Source organism: Lissotriton vulgaris, chromosome 4_1, assembly GCF_964263255.1.
Source record: "Lissotriton vulgaris chromosome 4_1, aLisVul1.2, whole genome shotgun sequence".
Taxonomy (NCBI): Eukaryota; Metazoa; Chordata; class Amphibia; order Caudata; family Salamandridae; genus Lissotriton; species Lissotriton vulgaris.
Window position 1 is genome coordinate 1,318,164,919 of NC_141691.1, and position 9,803 is coordinate 1,318,174,721.

Below are 9,803 nucleotides of genomic sequence, written 5' to 3' on the forward strand. Positions count from 1 at the left end.
ACACCAAAATTCAATGACACCAACACATGTAAAATGGCAAAAGACAGCTCGGCATTGCTTTGCATTGTATTATGGGCGTACATATCTTTGATAACATGCTGATGACCATCTCCCCACCCGTTTGACCCCTTCTTCACCCAAGCCCGCCTTGTAAGCAGCTGTGGCTGCCCCAATTCTGAAAGAATGGCTGGAAAATTTTTTGCCATCCCCAGCTGCTGCCAACCCTGCCTTTGCCAGCACTTTCTCCATTACCTTTTCAAATTGGAACTTAGTTAAAGGCGTGCCATCTGCGTGTATCAAAAAAGGTCCCGCCAGCAGCGGTCGAATTCTTAGGTATTCCCGCGCCAAAGACACCGGACAATACCTGGGGTCCTCGAAAGCGCGCAATGTTATCTCAACACCCCTCCCAGCCTGATCAGTCTTGGATTTGCGCAACCATAGTATCAGGGAATCCCTGGCATTGACATCCAACATGTCCAGTGCTCTCCCCGACCTGTCGTTCTTGGATCTGACCACCAGCTCACTGGTCCGGAATGCCCCAAAAAAGGCCAGGCAGAACGCCGTTGCAAACAGGCGGGCCTCAAAGGCCGAACTGGCCACCGCAGGCATTGTGTCTATCATGCATCTCAGGGTAGGGAAATCTATCCCGGCTCTCTTGTCAGGGCTCCTAATTTCGTCCCTCGCCCAGCCTTTCAGAGCCGCCCTAATCCTAAATGCTCCCGTGGGGTCGTCTTCACCATTCAGCTTGGTATCATGCCTGAGTGCGGCCAGGTGGCTGCACACCCAAGAGTGGGATTTGCCGGATTCCTTCGCCCATACGACAAAGCCTTCAACCTGTCCCATCAAACCACCCTCCGTCGCACCAAGGTACTTCGTCACTGCCTGGAATGTGTCCAGCTGGGCTGCATATCTCCTCCTTGTCGATACCGCCAAGGAACGCTGGCCCATCTGCTTTAAGCGTTCCCCCACCGAAGGAGTCGCCAGTATACTGCTGGGAACGGTGTCATCTCCTTGCTTGCCTGCGGCCATGCCTCCCGGAAACGTGACAGCTGAAAGCGAGAGAGAGCATCAGCTGCCACATTTTTGACACCCTCCACATGTCTAGCTCTGAACTCAATGTTGTGTCGCAGCCCTGCCCTGACCAACTCCCTCAGCAAGCTAAGGACCAACGGGCAATTTGCACTCAGGCCGTTGATCGCCTGAACCACAGCAAGGTTGTCAGACCAGAACACCACCTTCCTGTTGCCCAGTTCCGCCGACCATAGGTGCACTGCCACTACAATGGGAAAGAGCTCGAGGACAGTGATATTTGCTGTCACCCCTTTCTTACGCCATGCATCCGGCCATTTCATTGCACACCATTTCTCGCGAAATATGACACCAAATCCCACTCTCCCTGATGCGTCAGAAAATAAACAGATACCTTGGCTGCTCTCCCAGGGGGCCCTCCAGATCACTGTACCGTTGAAATTACTCAGAAATTCATCCCACATGTTCAGATCAGCCTTCAACCCGGGGCCCAGGCGAACTAAGTGGTGCTTCTTTACAACCCCTGCTGTAGCCTTAGCCAACCTGCGAGAGAACACCTTGCCTGCTGGTATAACCCTTGCGGCGAAGTTCAATTTACCTAGCAAGCTCTGCACACGTTCGAGTGTTGCGCTGCCCTTCCCCAGCATTGCTGCAATCTCCTGCCTCAAGTCAGCAACCTTGTCAGCCGGTAACCTAGACTGCCCATTGACCGTGTCTAGCTCCACGCCCAGGAATGTCAGCACTTGTGCAGGCCCTTCAGTCTTCCCTGGTGCCAGTGGAACCCCCAAGTGCTCAAGTTCTCAAAAGCTCGCAGTGCATCCTCGCACTCCTGAGAACCGTCTCTGCCAAAAAAGAGGAAGTCATCCAGGTAGTGGGTGACTTGTGTAATACCGTACCTGTGCGTGAGTGCCCACTGCAGAAAAGAACTAAAAGTCTCGAAAAGGGCGCACGACACCGCGCAACCCATTGGCATGCAACGGTCAAAGTACAGCGCCCCTCCCCAACTGAAACCTAGCAGATGTTGGCTGTCTGGGTGGACCGGCAATAGGCGGAATGCTGACTCTATATCTGCTTTTGCCAACCAAGCTCCCCTGCCTGTCCTCCTGATCAAATCAATGGCCATGTCTAGAGAGCAATAAGAGACCGAACATGCCCCTTCATCCAGCCAGTGGTTAACTGAATTGCCCTCAGGGTACGAAAGATGGTGGATCAGTCTGAAAGAACCCTGCTGCTTCTTTGGGACAACACCTAACGGGGAAACTAGAAAATTCTGGAGGGGTGGGGAAGGATATGGCCCCGCCACCCGCCCCAATTCAACCTCCTTCTGTATTTTCTGGGTCACCACTTGGGGTAGATCCCTAGCTGATCTCAAGTTCAGCGCATCCCTGTGGCCCAGGGGGCCCTTGTATGGAATCCTGAAGCCATCCATGAAACCCTCATTCAGTAGCTCACGCTCCTTTTTCAACGGGTATACCCTAAGTAATGGCAGCAAGTTTAGCAGTCTTATGGGGGAAGGACCCTTGCAATGCACCATCCCCCCACCCAGCTGGGGGATTACCAAATCACATCTAGAAGCCAAGTCTTCACCTATCCTTGCCACATCACGTTCAGAACCTAATTCATCCCTACCTAACGGACCTGTCTGCCCATGGATAACCTCCTTACCTGGTCCCGTCTGAAACCGCCGCTGTGTTGGTGGTTGTGTTCTGGACTGTGGTGCAAGAGATCGCTGCGTGCTGGGACCCACACTTGCTGCACTCATGAGCGAACTTACATGCTCTCCCCCATGTGCAAGCGCCACTGTTGAACAGCCTACAAGTCCCTGAATTGAAACGCCTAGGGCCTGCTTCATAGCCCCTCCCTCGACCCCCCCGAAAGGGCTGCTGAAAGGACCTCCTCGGGTATTGTTCCCACTTCCTATCCCGGTCCCAACGCTTGGCCTCCTGGCCCTCACCTTGTGACCTCTGTGATGTCTCCTTCTTCCCATTACCCGTCCTGCACATATGCTTGAACCATAGCTGTATGTCAGTGTGGTCCCAACCCATATCGGGGCAGCTGGCCATGGACTTCCTGAACTCCTGGTCGTAATAAAACCAACCCATCCCCCCAGATTCTCTTGCCCCTTGCTGGATGGAATTGGCATACTCCATTAAAGCCTCACTTTGACCCGGATCCTTCTGTACGATAATGGCCGCCAAGATATTGAACGCCTCCGTCCAATTCTCGATGGTCTTATCCGGCCACCGCTGGAACTTGACCTTATCCTCCTCCTTCTTCCCCATCCTTCTCGTGTCAGCCCCAGAGTGTTCGTGCATGAGCAAAGTCAGGATGTCTATGTATTCCCTCCTCCATATGCCCTCTTTTGCCGCCTGCGGCACTTGCCTTGCCAATGAACAACCCCCTTTATTTTTGGGCACTTGTTTCCCCATCCCTGTTGGCTGAGCCCCACCTGTCGGACTCGGAGTGGCCCCGCCCCCTGTCCCCACAATAGCTGGGCCAGGAGCCGCCCCACCCACAGCCCCCCCGGAACATGGACCAACACTAGCCACCCCTTCTACGGTGAGTACCCCACCAATGGTATGCAAACCTGAAGCGTTGCCAAGCGGGGGCGCTGTCTGGGGGATAATTACCGGTGTACCAGGTGGTCCACTCTGATGTACACTGGGAGGCACACTCAGTTGATTCCCTGCTGAGACATTCTGTGAGTTAACTGCATTAACAATCTGTGGGGCTCCAGACAACGGAAACACGGGACCCGTGCACGGCTGAACCGCAGCTGCACTGATCTGCTGTGTGACGGCCGATACACTCTGTGAATTGATAGCATGAATAATCTGCGGGGCGGCCGCAAAGGTACTGGGCCCCGCTTGTGAAGCGCTGTTGACAGTGCTCTGTTGACTGGCTGATATGGCATCCTGCAATGCCTGTGCGTTGGTACCCCGACAGGCGGGTGGCGGTATGACCACCGACGACGCCCCCCTTAACGGCGGCGGCCCTGCTTGAGCCCAAACCTGGCTCACTGGGTCAGAAGGTACCGCCCCCAAAAGAGGAGCCAATTTCTCATGTGCCACAGTTATGGAGTCTAAGCGCTTCTGGAACATGGCCATCAAACCCATCATGTTCTCCATTGTCTTACCCAGTTGGGACAAGTCATTCAACTCCGCCACAGGCACCGGCGTGTGTGCCGCTGCCGTGTTTGTTGTGTTGACCTCCACCTCCACCGGGATTGCTGGTGAAGCCGCCTCAATCCTACGTAGCGGTGCGACTGGAAAGTCCTTCCTTGTGGCTTTCCTTTTGCGGGTGGACCGACGCGTTGCCTCTCCTGACGTGCCCGGTGTGTCGTCGCCTGCATCTTGTCCGCCCGCCTCCTCCAGACGGCGAGCCTCGATAAAGCCCTGTGCCCATGCCGGCCCCTTTGACTGTGCGGCAGCCAAGAATTCCGCCCATAATCCGTCCTGTGGCAAAGCGTCACCGCGGGAGCTCATCGTGGCTGCTCCTGCCCCTGAACCCTACAAGTAAAAGGTACACATCAAGCACTATAATTTTGCTAAAACATCTACCTACCCCTGGCGGGACTAAGTCCTGGGCCTTCTTCAGCGTAACAAATATGTTTCTGGCTCATGATACCCACGCGCCACTACTCGATGGCGTGCCCGAATCGATTATTTACCTGAATGTTCCTCGAAAACGTCCGCTGTCACGCGCTCCTAGAGCCGCCCGCGCCGAAGCCGAACCTGTACCGAGCCAGACCTGTAAAACAACACGAGTTACTTCCGTATCCACACACGACCTCGTCCTAACTACTGTGACACACGCGTTCCCGCTACGTGACGTTTTATGGCCCAATATATTACCTGGCGTCCTTGGATATGGCCACCCGATCACTGCCCGCAATCCCCGCGTATCCTGTGTAACCTGAAAAACAAAATGAATTGAACGGGCTGCACAAGACTCTGTCCTGTCCTGTTGGAGGAAAAGGTTCATACCCCGACGTCCCCCACCAAGCGTTACCTAAGCGGCCCCTCTCACCTGGATGCCCTGTGCCGATGATGCTGTTTGATTATGCCCTCGTTGAAGATAAACCCGACACTTGCTTCTCCTACAACGGAAAAGATGGAGGGAAATGGCAACCGGTTAATTAGAGCATAATAAGTGTGTTAACCACAGCCGTGAGAAAAGTGAAAGGCAACCCTTAGAACACCATATCCTGACAAGCATAGTTGCCCACTAAAGGCGACACCATAGAACACACTACCCTATGTTTTTCGAGAAAGCGGACATGCTGCGAATATTGTTAGCAATGCGTGGTCCAGAAGACGGGGACACCGACGTTACGGCCCACCCCAAGGATGGGTCTAATTTAAATCCCCGCAGAAAACCCCCGAAATGCCTACCCGTATTTAATGTACATTAACTGTTATGCCTCCAAAAACAGTCACTTTATAAAAGATCATCCTACATAAACAATGACACTGTAGTAACACAGCCGCTCTCATAAAACACCAGCGGACTTATATTTGCAATAAATCAGGCTTTGTGTGTTTGGTTCATTGCGTGCAGTCAGTGTGACTGACGACGGAAGCTCCCCGAGGTTGAGAAATATTTCTGGTTTCTTCATCATTAGATGGACAGGATCCTGTGTTGACCTCTGCTTCATGCTAGATATGCTTTCCTGTTTGCATTCCTTTGCTCTTACACATATTTGCTATCTATTCAACTGATACTACGCATTGGCAATTGAATCATTTGTTTAGGTGTGTCAGGCCAGCAAGAGTTTTGTATGAAGGGGCGGAGTGTGAAACTCTTAGAGGCTCGGCAAAGTCGCCGCCCTTCACCTGCACGTTCACAATAAGACGGCAGGGAGTCGAAGGGCGCAAAACGAAGCGAGCACGTTCCAGCTGCTCGAACGGAATTTCCATTAGAACATATATATTTCTGCTTTAGACTGTACAAGCCAGCGTGGAGATGCATGAGTTAAACACCAACATAATGAATTGTAAACCTACTGAAGTGCGTATCAGTCTTTCATTACAGAGGAAACTGTGGGATTCTTATTGCCTCCTCAAGCGCATTAACCCCCACGAGCTCTTTTACCGGCTTAAGCCTGCGTCTGGTGCATTTCCTTACCAACTCGGATCACAATTCTGCGGGTGTTCGAACCCACTTAGGTATTCGCTTGGGCCATGTCTATGGGGCCGTCTTAAATACGGATGTACTAGTTAATGAGCCAGTGGACAGACACATTAAAACTACCGAGTAGACAGCGAAGGAGGGACTTTACGCTCTGCACCAGAACGTTCAGGATTTATTCTTTGCATACAATTTTAGTATGGGGACATTCCTGAAGTACTTCGGATGCTTCACAGCCCAAAACCATTAGAAACAAAGGCAATTAACCAGAAAACTTCGTGTTTCTTATAAGCTGTGATAGTGGGAGGCTCTGCATTGAAGACACGTTTAGACGTCTAAAGCTCGTTTCACATTAGGCGTGCGAAACTAATGGCGGGAAACAATGCATAGCTCAGAAATTTGAATCAGGCAAACCACAGATTCCATGAGTGAACACTATATATAACATAACTGCTCCTTCAATGTGAATAGTCGAGATTGGCTCATGGGTAAGTATGGTGGATTAACTGGATATATATATATTGTTGTGCTCTGGAAATCGATACTACTAAAATCTACGCTTGTGCAGTGCAGAGTTCTTTAACTTGCCTTTCTCTTCATTAAGATTTTGGCAGGCAACAAAACAGCTCAGCAGTAAGCAATCTTTGTGCGGGGCCTTTTCAAGCTGCTGTGTGAACACGCTTGAGAGGAGGATGGCAGAAAACCCGTGGGCTTGGACAGATCGCTATAGCTTGTGTTGAGAAAGCTGCCACTCACTTAAAATTCTATTCGAGTGGCAGGAAGAAGCGCCACTCTCTAGCGTGCCGGGTGGTGCCGTTCGTGCTGATTGTACTGCGTGGAACACGCTCTTGGCAATGGCACTGAAAATCAACGCGAGCAGCGCAACGTACATAATTCCGCCGCTCGCAGGAATCATGCAGTTTCTAGGTAGTTCCATGGAGTTAAACTCTGCGAGTACCCTCCACCCCTACTTGTTTCCAAAAATGTTAATATACACATATAGTGTGCTTTAGGTCCATCTCCTTCCGCCATTAGCTTTCCCTTGCCGATGTCGTGGAAGCACACAAGCACTCCCGACCACTTGCACAGAATTTACCTTTAATTACCTTGGGCATGTAAATTGGAACGTTCAACGAAACTTTTACATACGCACGCAATTTTGAGCCTCAGTAGTCTAAGCCTATTTCTAACGGCCGCTGTGCGTTGTCGCCGACTCCGGCCGCCATTACCGGCCATGCGGTTGGCGCTAGGTTCGGCCATCAAATCAACGTTAAATATGTCCGGTGTTACGATCGAGCCACTGGTACCAATAACTAATAATGCAGCAATACCCGTGCATTTGCCGCTGTCGGGGAAGCGCTAAAGCACTCCTGCCCACCCGTACAGAATTTTACATTGTTGCTTACATTGGGCATTTAAGCACCACAATTTTGGAATGCTTCCCCTCGGACAAAGCTGCTAGCGGTCAAACGGGCATGTCATTTGTAGCTGCTCCGCCTTTCTTTGTCCTGTGTCCGTCCTAGCGGCCTTTCTCGCTTCCCTGCGCAGAACTTATACTCCCGCCTTCCTGAACGGAGCTTCCACCGCCGAAAACAGCGCGGAATCAGTAATGGGTGTATTCCTAGTTAGAAAGGCCAATAAGCACAATGGCACTCAACCCAGACGACAATGAGGACAAAACTACATAGGCGTCGTCCCCTCGGCATTCCTATTCCGCTGACAAAACGCGCGATCGATATACAATATATACTATGATACCATCAGATATTGCCACGTTTGTAGCTGCTCCGCCTTTCTTTGTCCTGTGTCCGTCCTAGCGGCCTTTCTCGCTTCCCTGCGCAGAGCTTATACTCCCGCCTTCCTGAACGGAGCTTCCACCGCCGAAAACAGCACCGCCCCGTGCCACCTATACACCCGCTCTCCCCACCGTTTCTCGCCCAGCGCCCGGGCCTTGCATAAGGACGTGGCTAAACGACACGCAGCTAGACCGACGATCGCAACTAATGCACCCTAACTCATTACCCGCCGTCCTATTCCCGTGCTCCCTGTGGGCCAATCCCTCAATGGCCGTCAAAGTGCCCCGCAACCCCCCCCGTGGACAAACCACAGGGCCCTATCAACCTGGTCATGCCCAGGGACGGGGCCGGGGGGAGGCCGGTAACACGCATACCTCCTAGATGATCCCAGCGGATGGAACACGCGACGCCCACAGCGACCGGCGGCGGGAAACAGCGCAGAGTAGTTCTTCTCACACGCGGCGGGAAAGAGGGATTGTTGAAACCAGGCTGGCCTAGATAAAGGCCTTGGGCCCGCCTACCCTCTACCTGCAGTGCTTGCATTGGCCACCTGGCCGGGGGGGGGGCGGCGCCCCGCCTGTCGCGCTGGTGACGTTCTGCTCGCGAGGCATGTGTCACTAGGACGCTGTCTCGCGTTACCTCCCCTTCGTGTCGCGCGGCCAGCGGCATTGCACTCAGAGGGGTGCCAGCCGCGAACCACTACCAATGCCCGGAGGGGGTTAAGCATCTGCGAGCGCCAGATACACGGCCGCGCATCTCTTGCCGCCCCCTTTAGGCCCCGGGTTTCTGGGAGCACGCTCCCCTTTTCAGAGGATGCCCTGCTGGGGAAATTACCGGCTCTTGTCTCAGACCTTCCCCAAGGTACTTGAGTGACAGACGCACTCTGCACGTGACCTCAATGATAAGCTTCCCCCGCTACTCAAATATCCACCCCTACTCCTTTATATATGGCTCCATTACATATGCTTGGTAACTGAGGGTGGTTTTATCATTTTTGAATTGGGGGGGGGGGGGGGGGTTGTGGGGAAATGTACTAAAGATGGACAATAAATGTTCTAAAGGAAGGAAATACAATGTATAAAACGCACACTATCAATTCGCAAATTGCCGGTTTCACCATGAAAATCATTATTGCTCGGGACTGCGAATATGCAAATCAAGCTCTGACGGTAAACCTATCACTTGCGCAAAACCTCGCACCCAATCATGCACCTGTAGAACGGTCATCTTGAAAAAGTTGGATTTAAAGGAATCTACGCCTAGAGGAGGAAATTGCTTTCAGTGCGCCGTGTCTTCGGTAAAGCAAAAGCACAACGTTCAGCAAATAACATTAATCCGCCAGCTAGAGCAGAGTCAGATTTCAATAGACGCTCTGTAGTCTGATGACCAAGGTATGATCGTATCTAGAATTTTATCTTCCTCCAAGAAATACTAAACTACACATTTTGTTGATATGACTAAAGAGTGGTTATACCGTTTACAAATGACACCATTTAAAAACAAGCGTTTGCATGCCTTTTATTTGGTTAATAGCTGACAAATACAGTGGCGGCTGGTGACATTTGAAAGTGGTAAGCAGTACAATTATGCCGTACTGCACTGCCATCAAAAGTTTCTTTTTTTAAACTGGCTCAGTAAACTTGCATTATTTTTAGCGCCTAAACAGAATAATCTTTGTGCAACTTGACTCCTAATCCGCAGCTCAAACTGCTTGCAGTTGCCAGTACCACTGTCCTGTCACCAATGCCTACACAGAAGCCTCTCACGGAGGGGTTAGGGGAACTCGTGTACAATTAGGGGTACTTCACCAATCATTCATTTCCAATTTTCCTGAAGGGAACTTTTATT

At 51.7% G+C, this 9,803-nt stretch overlaps 1 non-coding gene across 1 annotated transcript; it reads right to left on the reverse strand.

Moving 5' to 3' along the window:
* Positions 1-8,569: 8,569 nt before the first annotated feature.
* LOC147723935 (Nuclear RNase P) lies at positions 8,570-8,873 on the reverse strand. Its single transcript, XR_015295445.1, has one exon.
* Positions 8,874-9,803: the final 930 nt, after the last annotated feature.